This window comes from Ovis canadensis, chromosome 11 (genome assembly GCF_042477335.2).
Source record: "Ovis canadensis isolate MfBH-ARS-UI-01 breed Bighorn chromosome 11, ARS-UI_OviCan_v2, whole genome shotgun sequence".
NCBI lineage: Eukaryota > Metazoa > Chordata > Mammalia > Artiodactyla > Bovidae > Ovis > Ovis canadensis.
Genome location: NC_091255.1, coordinates 33715222 through 33733165, shown reverse-complemented (window position 1 = coordinate 33733165; position 17944 = coordinate 33715222). Strand labels below are relative to the sequence as shown.

Sequence of the window (17944 nt, the reverse complement as noted above, 5' to 3'; positions counted from 1 at the left end):
CGAACTTGGGTCTTCCACACTGGCAGGCACATTCTTTTACCACTTTCCTGGGAAGCCCAGTAAAATGCAACTCAGTGGTTAAAAAAACAGAAAGAACATACCTGGATGGATCTTAAGGGCATTATGCTGAGTGTAAAAAGCCAGTCACAAAAGGTTACAGGGGGTATGATTCCATGTATATAACATTCTGCAAGTGAAAAATTAGAGGGGAGTGGAAAAGACCAGGAGCTGCCAGTGGTTAGGATTGGGGGAGAATGCGACTGTAACACTGTATCACTGCCATAGCGATAGACATACCAGTGTAGAACTACACACATACACACACACACACACACACACCACAACTGGGCATGTTGTTCAGTCACTAAGTCATGTCTGACTCTGTGACGCCTTGGACTGTCAAGCTCCTCTGTCCTCTGCTATCTCCCAGAGTTTGATCAGATTTGTGTGTGTTGAATCAGTGATGCTATCTAACCACCTTAGCCTCTGCTGCCCCTTACTCCTTTACTCTTCAATCTTTCACAGCATCAGTGTCTTTTCCAAAGAGTCAGCTCTTCCCATCGGGTGGCCAAAGTATTGGAGCTTCAGCAACAGTCCTTCCAATAAATATTCAGCATTGATTTCCTTTAGGATTGACTGGTTTGATCTCCTTGCTGTCCAAGGGACTCTCAAGAGTCTTCTCCAGCCCCAGTTCAAAAGCATCTATTCTTCAGTGTTCAGCTTTCCGTATGGTCCAGTTCTCAATTCATACATGACTACTGGGAAAACCAGATCTTTGAATATATGGATCTTTGTCAGCAAAGTAATGTCTCTGTACGAATGACAATTTTCTGCTTTTACTAGCACGGCCATGTGGAATGCTGTGTGGGGGCAATCTGGAGAATGATATATAGGAATGATCTCTACTATTTTTGCAGCTCATAAGTCAAATTATGTTGAAGTTTAAAAACTCTTTTTAAATTGCAGTGCATTGACTAATGAATCCAATCGCCCCTTTTCTATTTATATAGCTGATATTGTAGCTAAGAAAATGGTATTACTGATGAGATGATGACAGGCATAAGACACATCTAGGAATGCGGCTGGTGAATAGTTTTACTTCAGATACTTTAGATACTTTTATTTGAGACTATTTGCGTGTATTTGGGCAGGGTGTGTAAGTATTTCTATGGATTAGGGTTGCTGCAAGAACCGGTCACTGTAACTAAAAGCAGCCATGGTTTATTTCCAGGCTTTAACTTGGGAGCAGTGTTTTATTTGTAAACAAGTTTTGGTTGCTAAAAATTCAGAGCTTTATTTGCTCAGAATATAGGATGTGCCATTAAAAGAAAGCATTGGTCAGCTTTCGCTAGGTTCGACTTGCAACAACAAATATTTATTCCAGAGCCGCAAATCGGCTGGGAGTCTGCGGTTTTCCAACTCTGCTCCCCTCTGTGGGTAGGTTGTGGGCAGCTCTATGCTCTCCTCATTCTGAACTGTGGGTCTGCTCGACTTGCTTTCTCATTCCGAGGCCTAGACCGAGGCAGCAGGCACTCTCAGGACAGCACTGTTCTCCAGGTGGAGAGCAGGAGCAAGAGGGCTGGTGGGAAGCTTGCGGCACTTCTGGAGTCTCTGCTTAGATATGGCAGACTTCATCTCTCCCCTTCCACCAGCCAAGCAAGTCCCATGGCCAAGTCCAAAGTCAATGAGGTGGGAAATTGTACTGTCTGCGGGGCAGGATTGCAAAGATGGGAAGGGAATGAATAACTGTGCACAAATAATGTGACCTACCACACAGGATACATATTATTAAGTTCAGGGCATTACACTTACATTTTTTATAAGTGGTGTATGTGGAAACAGAATCAACTTATATGAGTTATATAAGCTCAGTTACTTGGGCTTCCCAGGTGGTGCTAGTGGTAAAGAACCCACCTGCCAATGCAGGAGATGTAAGAGATTTGGGTTTGATCCCTGGGTCAGGAAGATTCCCTGGAGGAGGGCATGGCGACCCACTCCAGCATTCTTGCCTGGAGAACCCCATAGACCAAGGAGTCTAATGGGCTACAGTCCGGAGGATCGCAAAGAGTTGGACACGACGGAAATGACTTAGCAAGGCCCTTGAGTTACAAGAATACAGAAGTGAGACAGTTGTTACAGGATATAGATTAACATAGCTCTTCAGATTGGAACGTGAAATCCTGCTTTTTTTTTTTCCTCAGAAAGTAAGTCTAATTTGTATGATTGTGTGTGCTTAGACTCTCAGTCGAATCCAACTCTTGGTGACCCCAAGGATTGTAGCGTGCGAGACTCCTCTGTCTATGGGATTTTTCTGGGCAAGAATATTGGAGTGGGTTGCCATGCCCTCCTCCAGGGGATCTTCCCGACCCAGGGATCGAACCCAAGTCTCCTGCATTGGCAGGCAAAACACCAGGGAAGCCTAATTTGGATGACTACTTTGACAATAAATACTGATTTTGCCAATGAGGTTATACAGAGATGTATCCCATAAGCCAACTGAGCTAAATTTGTAGTATCAATATTTTGACACACCTATAGGTAAATCACATAACAGAAAATAACTTTCCTTTCTAAAAGGTGTATTTATATAGTAAAGCAACATAAACATTTTAAAATAAATAAAATAGAAACATAAGAAATTTTTAAAAATGAATTGTCAGATGTACTGAAATCAGTAATATTTTCATCTTCCCATGTCTTTCTGAGTATATGAGTCTTATAAGATGCTTCTACATGAAAGATATTTAGTTATCATTTGAAAATTCTAATACAGACTTTTTGGTGTAATTCTTGAAAGGTGAACGAGAAAATGGCACTGCAGGCTTGAGCAACAAATGTGTTTCTGAGCCAGGTAATTTCCAGTTCTTTTACCATCAGCAAAATTGAGTGAGAATCAAATCAGGCTGCCAACTGATACGACATTCAAAACAGTTTCCTAGGATGGCTCTTTGCGCAATTTTTGGTGAATTTGGTGAAACTTTTGAAAGTTCACAGAATTAAGAAACTCTGCTCTTAAAAATCCTTTATTCCTGTCTATTTACAGGAGCAAAGTTGCTCAGAGCCCACATCTATAACAGAAAATAAGGACAGAGTTGATGCTGAATCTTGCCTCTGCCAAGTAACATGTAACATTCATCCATGGCAAACAGATAACAAATTAAGCCCCATCAACCTTATGCAGCTGCCTTTACAATCAAATTTCACTTTTCAAATTTAATAATTATTTATTTTAAAATCTGTTATAATTATGTTGCTTTGCTTAAGTGTATACTAATAATTGTTGCTGTAACTCAAAGCAGAAGAAAATTTGAACTCTTAGAGCCTTACTTTCATAAGAAATTTTAAAGCATGAGTATTTCCATCTATATACATATTTTTATTGTGGAAAAATATCATCAGGAGAGCATTAGAAGACTTCAAATATATGTTAAGAGAAATTTTATTAACTAAATGGAATGGAAATACAAGATAAATGAGAAAAATAGCTATGTAAAATTTTGGACTGTCAAGGAAGAGGTTGAGTATTTTTAAAGTGGATAATAGCAAGTATCAGATTACTGTGATGTTTAGATTTCATTGGATACATGTTGAAAAGTGGAGTAACAATTTTAGTTTTAAATGATATTTATATTAATAAGGCATGACATTCTTTGCAGCTATCAGTCTTAACTAAATGAAATTAATATTCAATCACTTTCAACAAACAAATATAGCAGATTCACATGGCTCACACTAGTATTTAAACTCATGATATAATAGCTTAAATGGGAAAAAACTTGAAAAAGGATAGATACACGCATATCTATATAACTGAGTCACTTTGCTGTACACCCGAAGCTAATGCAACATTGTTAATTAACTATACTCCAACATAAATTTTCAAATAAATAAAAACTTATGATTTAAAAATTTAGATAACAACTTAAAATTTGGAAAGAGATACATAATAATTTCAAAATTACCTTGGGGAGAACATGAGCCAAGTTCAAAGACCGTTGTCCTAGGGAAAAACTCCCACATGTGTGTATAGGAGACACATACAGGAAAGATGAGGTAGCAGCGCTTGCAACAAGGAAAAAATTTGAAAAATCCAACAGCGAGCGAATGGATAAATAAATTGGGGCATTTTCATGCTAGATTTTTATATAGCAGGAAAAATGAAGGAATTAGAGATATGCACATAAATATGAATGAAGCTTACAAGGATTTGGCGAAAGCTTCATAATATTTGGTGAAAGAATTAAGTTACAGAAGAACACTTACGGGATGATAACGCTTATAAAATTTTAAATATGCAATATAAGACTATATTTTGCTTAAGGATACAAACAAATAGCAAAAGTATAAAGAACAGAGGCATAAATAAACACCATATTCTGTCTGGTTTTAAGCTGATGGGGAGGAGGCCTGTGATTAGGTAGGCGAGCTCTAACCATAACTGAAATGTTTTATCATTTGAACTGGGTATAAATACAGATATGTTTATCATTTTTTCCTTTATAAAACAAAATAGATTAAAAACATATTTTAGATGTTGTAAAATAAATGCTTATAACATTTTTAAAGGGGCCTGTTTGGAGAAGACAATGGCACCCCACTCCAATACTCTTGCCTGGAAAATCCCATGGACGGAGGAGCCTGGTGGGCTGCAGTTCATGGCGTTGCTAAAAATCGGATACGACTGAGCGACTTCACTTTCACTTTTCACTTTCATGCATTGGAGAAGGAAATGGCAACCCCTCCAGTGTTCTTGCCTGGAAAATCCCAGGGATGGGGGAGCCTGGTGGGCTGCCGTCTATGGGGTCGCACAGAGTCGGACGCGACTGAAGTGACTTAGCACTAGCAGCAGTGCATATATTTGACACTAGAAAAACATTCATGAGGTTTCAGGTGTAAGATAAAGGGGGAAAAAATATTTCAGACAAAATAAGAACAGCTAATGTCCCACTTGCTGAAAATTTAGTTTCCAAAGGTAGGTCATCTTTGGTGGGGGATGGAGGGCCATAGTCAGAGAGAGGGGCACAGGGATGAAAAAAGACGGGGTTTTTGAGCTAAGGATCTTTTTATCACTATGTTTATAAATGACATCTGGATGAAAATATGAACTTTGATCCCTTCTCAAATGACATCTGGATGAAAATGTGAACTTTGCTCCCTTCTCCCCGAATTGATGCTGGGTCCAAAGTTTTTGTGCCCTGAAATAGTAATTGTGGCCTTGACTGATAAACATGAAACCACAGCCTCTCTTTCAGATACGTCTATCAATAGAAAAGACAAAAATATTTGCTGGGGGAGGGCCTTCCCTTTAGTAAAACGTGTACTTTTTTTTTTTTTTAGATTGATTGATTTATTTTAGGCTCCGCTGGGATTTCATTGCTGCCGGCGGGATTTCTCAAGTTGCGGCGAGCGGGAGCTACTCTGTAGTCGCTGCGCTCGGGCTTCTCATTGTGGTGGCTTCTCTTGTTGTGGAGCATGGGCTCTAGGGCTTGTGGGCTCAGTTGTTGTGACTCTCAGGTTTGGTTGCTCCGAGTCAGGTGGATCTTCCCAGACCAGAGATCAAACTCATATCCCCCGCATTGTCAGGGGGATTCTTAACCACTGGACCACCAGGGACGCCCAAAATGTGTACATTTTATGGCACGTTGCATTTTGTTGTTAAAGAAGCCAGACAGAGTTCTATCCCTCTGAATTAAAATGAAGAAAGCGAAAGTCATTCAGTCGTGTCCGACTCTTCACGACCCCATGGGCTATATAGTCCATGGAATTCTCCAGGCCAGAATACTGGAGTGGGTAGCCTTTCCCTTCTGCAGGGGATTTTCCCAACCCAGAGATCGAACCCAGGTATCTCACGTTGCAGGCGGATTCTTTACCAGCTGAGCCACAAAGGAAGCTATCTGAATTAAGTTATATAATTTGTTGTTGTTGTTAACCTCATCACCATTTATTGAGCTGTGAACTGTTGCTATCGCTGCTGAAATCTGAGACTCACTCATCCTGATCCTGCTCTCTGCTTCCCCTTGAAAACGAACCCTGGAGCAGGACCACCCCAAACACCAGAGGGTAGAAGGAAGACATGGGGGCAGGGAGATGCAGGGAGATGAGGGATAGGGGAGGGGAGCAGGACCAGTGAGCAACATTAGGCTTCTGGGGACACACACACACTCCCACACACAGGCAAAGACCAGGGTGTCCATCCTGCTTCAACTGGCGGCCATGGGAACATCAGGGAAGGACCAGGCGTCTAAGAGACATTTCAGTCCTTCCTGTCATGAAGCGTCTGCTGAGAGGGGCTGGGCCAAGGTCCCTGGTCTCTGTCTTTAGGGCACATCAAGCCAAAGTGGCTTTGATGGTGGCCACCAGCTTCAGAAACTTGCTCTCTGTGTCCACGTAGCCATCGCCTCCCTTCTTGGAGTCAATCAGCTTTCCTGCTATGAACACTTCAAAGAAACCAGGGACCTGGGAAGTCCCCTCGCGGCAGATGTCCAGGCAGCCAGGACACTCTTCTCCTAACTTCTTCCTGAGCTAAAGATACTTGGGCTTGTAGCCTCGAGGGCCACAATAAACCACTCAGACAACAACCGTTAACGTTCCGTTAACTGCAGCATCCGCTACAGTGCGGACTCGCAATCTGAACCCAGGCGAGGAAAAGCGAGGTCTGCCAAGTTATATAATTTTTTTAAAATAAAGTTGTTCAGAATCCCTGCAGTGCAAATTGCCTGGTGGCTGAGGACTGGACAACACAGTCTTTGTAGATGGGGTGGGGTTCAGCGAAGGCAGAAGCCAGGCTGAAGTAAGGAAGAGAGAATGAGAGCTGACTCGTGGAAACAAGCAAGATGAGACTTCTCTTTACAGAAGTTCAGTTGTGAGAGAGAAAAAAAAGAGGTATACTGGAAAAGGCCAGAGGATCAAAGGAGTTCTTAATTTGTTTATTTGCATTATTATATACATTTTTCTTTGTATTCATTTAACTGCACCGGGTCTTCTTTGCAGCATGTAGGATCTAGTTCCCTGACCAGAGATCGAGCCCAGGTCCCCTGCATTGGGAGCTCAATGTCTTACCCACTGGACCCCCAGGGAAGTCTCTATTATATAAGTTTTAACTCCATTTATTCGTGACATTGTACAGGAGACAGGGATCAAGACCATCCCCATGGAAAAGAAATGCAAAAAAGCAAAATGGCTGTCTGGGGAGGCCTTACAAATAGCTTTGAAAAGAAGAGAGGCCAAAAGCAAAGGAGAAAAGGAAAGATATAAGCATCTGAATGCAGAGTTCCAAAGAATAGCAAGAAGAGATAAGAAAGCCTTCTTCAGTGATCAATGCAAAGAAATAGAGGAAAACAACAGAATGGGAAAGACTAGAGATCTCTTCAATAAAATTAGAGATACCAAGGGAACATTTCATGCAAAGATGGGCTCGATAAAGAATAGAAATGGTATGGACCTAACAGAAGCAGAAGATATTAAGAAGAGGTGGCAAGAATACATGGAAGAACGGTACAAAAAAGATCTTCATGACCCAGACAATCATGATGATGTAATCACTAATCTAGAGCCAGACATCCTGGAATGTGAAGTCAAGTGGGCCTTAGAAAGCATCACTACGAACAAAGCTAGTGGAGGTGATGGAATTCCAGTTGAGCTGTTTCAAATCCTGAAAGATGATGCTGTGAAAGTGCTGCACTCAATATGCCAGCAAATTTGGAAAACTCAGCAGTGGCCACAGGACTGGAAAAGGTCAGTTTTCATCCCAATCCCAAAGAAAGGCAATGCCAAAGAATGCTCAAACTACCGCACAATTGCACTCATCTCACATGCTAGTAAAGTAATCCTCAAAATTCTCCAAGCCAGGCTTCAGCAGTATGTGAACCATGAACTCCCTGATGTTCAAGCTGGTTTTAGAAAAGGCAGGGGAACCAGAGATCAAATTGCCAACATCTGTTGGATCATGGAAAAAGCAAGAGAGTTCCAGGAAAACATATATTTCTGCTTTATTGACTATGCCAAAGCCTTTGACTGTGTGGATCACAATAAACTGTGGAAAATTCTTCAAGAGATGGGAATACCAGACCACCTGATCTGCCTCTTGAGAAATCTGTATGCAGATCAGGAAGCAACAGTGAGAACTGGACATGGAACAACAGACTGGTTCCAAAGAGGAAAAGGAGTATGTCAAGACTGTATATTGTCACCCCACTTATTTAACTTATATGCAGAGTACACATGAGAAATGCTGGACTGGAAGAAACACAAGTTGGAATCAAGATTGCCGGGAGAAATATCAATAACCTCAGATATGCAGATGACACCACTTTTATGGCAGAAAGTGAAGAGGAGCTAAAAAGCCTCTTGATGAAAGTGAAAGAGGAGAGTGAAAAGTTGGCTTAAAGCTCAACATTCAGAAAACGAAGATCATGGCATCTGGTCCCATCACTTCATGGGAAATAGATGGGGAAACAGTGGAAGCAGTGTCAGACTTTATTTTGGGGGGCTCCAAAATCACTGCAGATGGTGACTGCAGCCATGAAATTAAAAGACGCTTACTCCTTGGAAGAAAAGTTATGACCAACCTAGATAGTATATTCAAAAGCAGAGACATTACTTTGCCCAATAAGGTCCGTCTAGTCAAAGCTATGGTATTTCCTGTGGTCATGTATGGATGTGAGAGTTGGACTGTGAAGAAAGCTGAGTGCCGAAGAATTGACGCTTTTGACCTGTGGTGTTGGAGAAGACTCTTGAAAGTCCCTTGGACTGCAAGGAGATCCAACCAGTCAATTCTGAAGGAGATCAACCCTGGGATTTCTTTGGAAGGAATGATGCTATAGCTGAAACTCCAGTACTTTGGCCACCTCATGCAAAGAGTTGACTCATTGGAAAAGATTCTGATGCTGGGAGGGATTGGGGGCAGGAGGAGAAGGCAACGACAGAGGATGAGATGGCTGGATGGCATCACGGACTCGATGGACATGAGTCTGAGTGAACTCTGGGAGTTGGTGATGAACAGGGAGGCCTGGCATGCTGCGATTCATGGGGTGGCAAAGAGTCAGACAGGACTGAGCGACTGAACTGAACTGATACAAGGTTTAACAATATGCAGGGACTTGCCTGGTGGTCTAGGGTTAAGACTCCATGCTTCTACTGCAAGGGGCGCAGATTCCATCCTTAGTTGGGATACAAAGATCCAGTAAGCCACGCAGCTTGGCCAAAAAAAAAAAAAATTGATGTCATAGAGTGGGGCCCATTTTTAAAAATGAAAAAACACTAACTATTCTCTAAAATGAGCGGCTGTGTGTCAGCATGACGTATACACAGCAAGCTTTTCCTGATAGTAGAAAGATGCTCAGGGTCTAAATTTTTTCTCCCTGCTCCCCTCCCTCCTCCAAAAAAAGTGATAATGAAAGATTTAATGTTCATGGCCATTTGTCCTGAGTCACATGAGATTTGGCAGTAACTAAGGCGGCCCATTCCATGATTGAGACCTAGAAAATCACCAGAGAGAGGCAGAAGTCCCCAGAACACTGACCCGGAGATGTCCCTTTGGGGAAGTGGAGCAGTGATCAGCGGGCGACAAAGAGGGGAGCTGAGATTGCTGGTTGGATGGGGAAGAACAGGGGGAGAGGGTGAAGGGGTGCCTTGATCAGGAACAGAGCTGAGAATGTGTGGAAACTGACCTCCAAAGGAGGGGAAGGGAAGAGTACTCGAGACCACAATTGCAGACAGAAGTCGTGGAGCTGCTGTTTCTTGCCCATCCGTTTAATGACAAGGTTCCTCCCCTCTGGATGCCAACTAAGCAGGAGCTGGCAGGGCATCTCCTGACTTTGCTGCCCAGGCTGACTTGGAGTCTGCCCCAAACACAATCACAGATATTCCCAGGCTTGAATTTCATCCAGAGAGACTAGTCATTTGATGCAATTGCCTGTGGTCTGAAAAACAAACTCCCACCCAAACACACTGTACTTGGGGAGACTGCAATCTCGACCATCATGTCTCCCAGGACTCAGGCCCTCTCTGACCGCAGGATCTTTCTAAAGGCATGACCGACAAAAGTGTGCACAACTGCACCGTGTAATTTTTGTCTGGCAAGTAACATACTTCTGTTGTTACATCATTTTCCTTAGCCTGCCCTCTGTGCTCAGTCACTCAGCTGTATTTGACGTTTTGCGACTCCATGGACTGTAGCCCGTCCTCTGTCCGTGGAATTTTCCAGGCAAGAATACTGGAGTGGGTTGCCATTTCCTACTCCAGGGGATCTTCCCGACCGAGGAATCGAATCCGAGTCTATTGCATCTCCTGCACTGGCAGGCAGGTTCTGCACTGCTGAGCCACAGGGAAAGCCCTTCCTTAGGGTAGCAATCCCTTAAAAGAAGAAAGCCTGACCAAGATCCCTTCTTAAAGTCAACCGTGGAAATGACCTTTAATATTCTCTCCTGTCTTCCATGAGCTTGTGCAGCTTTCACATACAATTTCTCAGTTTATCCTCAAGACAACACGTTGAGGTATGGAGTATTATTCCTGCTTCCTGGGCCAGCCTAGAGTTCCTGGTCTCCCCCAACCCCCACCCCACCCAGTGAAGGGCAACATTGGGCAGCCCAGCCAAGTCACGGCTGAGGGATTGGTTCCCTGTGACAACCCAGACCCCCCCTGGCCTGACACAAAGGAGGCTACCGGAAACTCCTGACTGTTGCCAAGCCGGTAGCCAGAGTGTCCTGGAGAGCAATTCTAAGCTCACAAGAGAGCATTTCTCATCTAGTTTTTTTATGGGTTTGGGATTGGGGAGGGGTTGGTGACTGGCCAAAAACGAGTGGCAGAATGATGAAATCATGAGAGCCCACAACACTGATTCATGTCATGGTGGGAATGGGGACAGGCTTTTGTGCCAGCCAGAATGTGCCTGGTTACACATGCTGGTTAAAAATAGTGATGGCTCCAGAGCGGGCATGGTGGTCAGAAAGAAATTTTCCTTCGTCTATAATATTCCAATTATTTTTAAAGAGAACTTATTTCTAGGTGGGAGGGAGGCTCAAGATGGGGGTGGGGAGGGATATATGTGTACACATAGCGGATTCATGGTGGTGCACAGCAGAAACTAACACAGCATTGTAAAGTGCTAAGGGACCAGACCTGAGCCATGACAGGCTCAGAAAGCTATAGGAGGCCTAAGATTCAGATTCTTGTAACCCTGAGTCATGATTCTGGGGAACCACCCCCTGGGAAAGTCCCGGATGGCGCCAAACCTGAGCCAATCCGGATAGGGATGCAGGATTTGAAAATCACCTACACGCACGCGCCTACGGCTCAGCCAATCATTACCCGCCAGCTGTACTAAGAACCGCCTGTATAAAAGCAGCTGTGATTCAGAGCTCGGGGCTCTCGTCAAGACTCCACTGCGCTGGATGAGACGGGAGCCCTAGCTCGAGCTAGCAATAAAACCCCTTTATATTTTTGCATTGCTGTGGACGTCTGTTCTCTCAGTTTTGGGGACTCGGACTTCGGGCATAACATCTGGGGGCTCATCCAGGGTCCCTTTAACTGGGAAGAATAACACTCCCCCGGTAGAAGGGGTTCTTCACTTGGAGAAAAGATATCTGAACACCGGTGTTAAGTTTGGTCAGCCAGTATAAGACCGAGGCCCAGCATACGCGCTGGAAGGCAGCTGGCTGTGGTGAGAAGAGAGCGCTTGTCAGGCCTAATCAGGGGCGAATTAGTCGTCCTAGCCAGTGTAAGACCAAGGCCCAGCATACGTGCTGGAAGGCAGCTGGCTCTGCAGGGAAAAGAACTTCTCTCTCGATCCCGATTCTGGTGGGCAATGGACGCCCTTCAGAAAGGTAACCTCAAGGGATAGGAGGGTTCAGGGGGCCCAGGAAGACCTAGTACTGTGTTCTCGGCGAGGTTTGTCTCTCCTCTGTTCGTCGCATCTTTGTGTGTGCCGGCATTGTCACTGCTCTCTGTGTGTTCGTCTTGCCTCCTGTGTTCTATTCTGTAATCATGGGGCAAGAGACCCCCACTCTGTTGTCCCTTATGACTGACCATTTTTCTGATTTTAAGTCTAGAGCGCAGAATCTATTGGTGCTGGTGAAGAAGAACAAATTAGTAACATTTTGCTAGTCTGAATAAGCTACTTTTACCGCTAAATAGGCGCCGGCAGGGACCATCAACCGGTCCGCCATTCGAGCGGTAAAATCTGTATAATTTTGTCCTCAGTGACCTTCTAGAGTCTATCCTTTTTCGCCCATGATCCCACTTAGGATGACTGCCGGGAGCCAGCGTGAGGAATTCCGCCCATGGCAAAGGTCATGAGGAAGGAGGCTTGGCATACGCAAAGGCGTGATCAAGCCTCAGGAAACCCCCTGTTCCCGAGCATCTAACCCCAAAGCCAGAGTCTGTTTTATGCTCTCACCTACACCTCTGACTTTACGGGGGGCTCTCCCCCATAACCGTTTCTCTCGGAGAAGGAGTAAACGTGCAGCTCCAAGGCAATAAAAATTCTTGGGCGTGACAAGAGTGTTTCAGCTTACGGACTCCTCTGAAGGTTATCTAGCCCACCTGTATAGGTTTGTCCGGCCACATGTGATTGCTTACAGCCTCCCAATCTGAGAGGCATGAGATGTTTTAGACTTACTAAAGGCGAATTCTTTTGGGGAGTTAGAAATTATTAGTATAGTTGGTTAGGAATTATATTGGTGAAGGGTCTCTTCATTTGTTGTGTCAATAATTGCTGCTGATTTCCTGCTCTGGGTGGGACAAGGATGTCTCAGGTCAAACCTCTCTGCTGACAGACTAGCTTGTGTGACAGGATTATCCATACTCCTGCCACATGATTGTTTACTACCTCTCAACCATAAACAGCACAGAGTTTTGGAGTATTTTGAGAGTCTTAATTAGCATAGGACTTTTTCTTCTTGTTGAGTCAATGATTGCCCCCAGGCCTCTATATCCTTAGGCACTTGGGAATATATTAATCAATGTATTTGGAATATAGCAAAGGAAATATAGTAGTTTTTGATGTTAGCAATACTAGACCTTTTGAGTTAATGGATTTTCTCTTTTGTAATAGATCACTGTACTTTGTTATAAATCACTGTGTCCTTGCTATGTAAGAATGTAACTTTATCATATCTTAAGACTAAATAGATCTTAAGGGGAGCATTGGTGAAAGGATTTTCATTTGTTGGGCTGATGTTTGCTGCTAAATCTCCATGTTCCCTACACTTATAATGAATATAACTAACATATAGGAGAAATAAGTATTAACCTTTAAACATATAGGAGAAATAAGTATTAACCTTTAAGCATATAGGAGAAATAAGTATTAACCTTTAAGATTAATCATGTTAACCTTGGGTTAAATAAGTTCCTTTCTTGATTGTAACTCACTACACCCTCACCCTATAGGAATGCAACTTTATTTGGAGGGTGGTGCCTGGTTTAAGAAAAAACACCCTTGGAAGAAATAAGTTTTTTGGTTATCAGAAAGAAAGGATCATAAAATGTCAGCAGGTCTCACTCATGGCCAGAAGATGATGTAATATTCCTAAGACCTTTTTTTTTTTTATATACATTTATGTGAAGCACCTGATTTTGATAAAGGTCAGGACTGCTGACCCCCGCATGACTCTGTATTCATCCCTATGTGTAACAAAAGGTATATAAGCAAACCCAAAAATAAAGAAATCGGATCAGTTTCCGGAAAGACTGATTCCCCCATGTCGCTTCTTTCTTGCTCCTGTTTTTCTGGCTGAATTCCCATCTGGAGCATGGATGCTATTCCACGTAATCCAAGTTATTCAGCCTCCTTTTCTCCACTAATCTTCCTACTACTCTATCCATTCCTAATCTCTCTATATCTGTGATTAAATATGTATTTTTCCAAAGACGCCGACTCCGTCCCCCACCTTCGAATCACCCTGGATCCACCGGGGCTGGACCCCGGCAGATGACTGTCTTCACCACAGAGGAACATGAGTGGATTTTGTCGGAGGCGTGGAAAAACATTCCAGGGGTGGACGGAAGACCTACCATGCAGCCTAATCCAATTGATGAGGGATTCCTGCCGGGGTCCAGCCCCAGTGGATCCAGGGAATTTGAAGGTGGGGATGGAGTCGGCGTCTTTGGAAAAATACATATTTAATCACAGATATAGAGAGATTAGAAATGGATAGTGTAGTAGGAAGATTAGTGGAGAAAAAGAGGCTGAATAACTTGGATTACGTGGAATAGCATCCATGCTCCAGATGGGAATTCAGCCAGAAAAACAGGAGGAAGAAAGAAGCGACATGGGGGAATCAGTCTTTCGGGAAACTGATCCATTTTCTTTATTTTTAGGTTTGCTTATATACCTTTTGTTACACATAGTGATGAATACAGAGTCACGCGGGGGTCAGCAGTCCTGACCTTTATCAAAATCAGGTGCTTCACATAAATGTATAAAAAAAAGGTCTTAGGGATATTACATCACCTTCTGGCCATGAGTGAGACCTGCTGACAGTTTATGATCCTTTCTTTCTGATAACCAAAAAACTTATTTCTTCCAAGGGTGTTTTTTCTTAAACCAGGCACCACCCTCCAAATAAAGTTACATTCCTATAGGGTGAGGGTGTAGTGAGTTACAATCAAGAAAGGAATTTATTTAACCCAAGGTTAACATGATTAGTCTTAAAGGTTAATACTTATTTCTCCTATATGCTTAAAGGTTAATACTTATTTCTTCCTATATGCTAGTTATATTCATTATAAGGGTAGGGAACATGGAGATTTAGCAGCAAACATCAGCCCAACAAATGAAAATCCTTTCACCAATGCTCCCCTTAAGATCTATTTAGTCTTAAGATATGATAAAGTTACATTTTTACATAGCGAGGACACAGTGATTTATAACAAAGTACAGTGATCTATTACAAAGGAGAAAATCCATTAACTCAAAAAGTCTAGTATTGCTAACATCAAACTACTGTATTTCCTTTGCTATATTCCAAATACATTGATTAATATATTCCCAGGTGCCTAAGGATATGGAGGCCTGGCGGCAATCATTGACTCAACAAGAAGAAAAAGCCCTATGCTAATTAAGACTCTCAAAATACTCCAAAACTCTCTGTGCTGTTTATGGTTAAGAGGTAGTAAACAATCATGTGGCAGGAGTATGGATAATCCTGTCACACAAGCTAGTCTGTCAGCAGAGAGGTTTGACCTGAGACATCCTTGTCCCACCCAGAGCAGGGAATTAGCAGCAATTATTGGCACAACAAATGAAAAACCCTTCACCAATATAATTCCTAACCAACCCACTATACTAATAATGTCTAGTTCCCCAAAAGAATTTGCCTTTAGTAAGTCTAAAACATCTCATGCCTCTCAGATTGGGAGGCTGTAAACAATCACATGTGGCAGGACGAACCTATACAGGTGGGCTAGATAACCTTCAGAGGAGTCCGTAAGCTGAAACACTCTTGTCTCGCCCAAGAATTTTTATTGCCTTGGAGCTGCACGTTTACTCCTTCTCCAAGAAAAACGGTTATGGAGGAGAGCATAAAACAGACTCTGGTTTTGGGGTTAGATGCTCGGAAACAGGGGGTTTCCTGAGGCTTGATCACGCCTTTGCATATGCCAAGCCTCCTTCTTCATGACCTTTGCCATGGACGGAGTTCCCTCTAACTCGACCCCACTGGGATTTCAAGCACGCTGAAGGTTGATGGCATTGGACCTTGGGTGCACTGTAACCACGTGCACTGTGCCACTCCAGAGGAACAAGAGAAGGCCCAGGAAAAATGGAAGGTGACACCGCATCCCTCCCATCCTTTAAGAATGAAGCTCATCCGCCGGTAGGTCCCAGACGAATCACTCTGACTCTCCTGTTGGTGGCCGTCTTCCTCGACCCTGGGACAGCCAGCACTAACCTGCACCAACCCGCCAAAACCACCTGGAAGCTTCGGAATGGACTGACTCGGGAGATACTCAATTCGACCACCAGAATTCACCCCCCCAATACTTGGTGGCTGGACCTGTACTTTAACCTGGGGAAACTGATCAACAGTGGTTGGGAGGGACCACGGCTGAGGAACTACGGATTCTGGGCATGCCCTGGACACATAAAGAACAACAGGGGGACTTGCGGGGGCCTACAACATTATTTCTGTTGGGCCTGTAGCTGTGTGACCTCCAATGACGGGGTGAGGAAACGGGGGGTAGGGAACCGGGACTTGGTCAACTTTTCATTTGTCTATCCCCTACCCGGAGTCGGAGTCGGGAACACACCCAGCTACAAGTTTGATCAGGTGAAAGTAATGTTCAATCAGGAGTCGGCTAAGCAGGAGAGGTTCCGGGCTATCTTGGGGTTTCCAGCTCTACGTCAGGTGGCCCGGCCCATACCCTGGAGGAATTCTAGTTATTAGCCAGATAATAGAACCCATCCGGACCCAAGGTGCAGTCCCCAATCACGTCAAGAATCCAGGCTCACAAAAAGTAATGAAGGCAAACCCGACCCAGGGGGCTACAACGCTGAGCCCTATGCCCTTCGTTTTTCAGCCGGGGAACCAGCTCAATGAAACAGAGGCCCTCGACCCCTTGACCCCCATCCCCGACTCAAAAACGTCAGACCCATTATGGGATCTAATTAAGGCAGCCTTTGCAGCCCTAAATCATTACAACCCAAATGCAACCCAATCCTGTTGGCTCTGTTATACTTTTTACCCTCCCTTTTATGAAGCAATAGGCTTAAATGTTTCTTACAACCTGACCACCAACCCAAATCCACCTCAATGTCACTGGGGAGAACGCAGGGTCGGTCTCACAATGAGAGAAGTTTGGGGAAGGGGACTTTGCCTAGGTACATTCCACCTGAAAAGACCCCCTTGTGCGCCCGAACTGCTATTCTTACAGGACTAGATGAAACGAAATGGATTGTGCCTGAGGCAGGAGGTTGGTGGGTCTGTTCCCATACTGGGCTGACTCCTTGTTTACATGCATCAGTTTTTAATCAGAGTAGAGAATTTTGTGTTTTGGTGGCTGTAATACCAAGGATCCTATACCACTCTGAGGAGGTTATGTACACTCACTGGGATCGGGAAATAGCGAGCCAGCCAAGGGAAATGCCTAGAAATAAGAGAAAGCCCATCACGGCCATCACATTAGCAACCATGTTTAGTCTTGGGATCACCAGAGCAGGAACCAGGATAGCTGCCTTGTCCCTCCAAGGCCAAGAGTTCACTTCCTTGTGGGCAGCTATAGATGAAGATATTGCCTGCATAGAGGAATCAGTTAGTCACCTAGAGAAATCACTAACTTCCCTATCCTAGGTGGTCTTACAAAACCGAAGAGGGTTAGATCTGATGTTCCTGAAACAAGGGGGACTCTGCGTGGCTCTGAGGGAAGAATGTTGTTTTTATGCAGACCACACTGGAGTAGTAAAAGAATCTATGGCCAAAGTAAGGGAAGGGCTAGCCCAATGAAAAAGAGAGCGAGAAGCCCAACAGGGATGGTTTGAGTCCTGGTTCCAACAGTCCCCATGGTTAACAACGCTGATTTACACCCGGGTGGGCCCTCTCATAGTGCTACACTGATGCTCACTCTTGGCCCCTGCATCCTAAATAGACTTATCACATTTGTTGAGGGAGCGCATCAGTACAGTCCAGGTACTAGTACTTAGGCAGCAATATCAGGCCCTGCCCCAAAATGCTGAGGAATATTCCTCAGTATAACTAAAGACAGGGGAGAATGTTAAGGGACCAGACCTGAGCCATGACAGGCTCAACAAGCTATACGAGGCCTAAGATTCAGATTCTTGTAAAACCTGAGTCATGATTCCAGGAAACCACACCCTGGGAAAGTCCCCGATGGCGCCAAACCTGAGCCAATCCGGATAGGGATGTGGGATTTGAAAATCGCCTACACGCACGCGCCTACGGCTCAGCCAATCATTACCCGCCAGCTGTACTAAGAACCACCTGTATAA

At 44.0% G+C, this 17944-nt stretch overlaps 1 pseudogene; it reads right to left on the bottom strand.

Annotated features, from left to right (window-relative positions):
- Positions 1 to 6327: 6327 nt before the first annotated feature.
- On the bottom strand, positions 6328 to 12164 carry LOC138414824 (selenoprotein W-like; annotated as a pseudogene).
- Positions 12165 to 17944: the final 5780 nt, after the last annotated feature.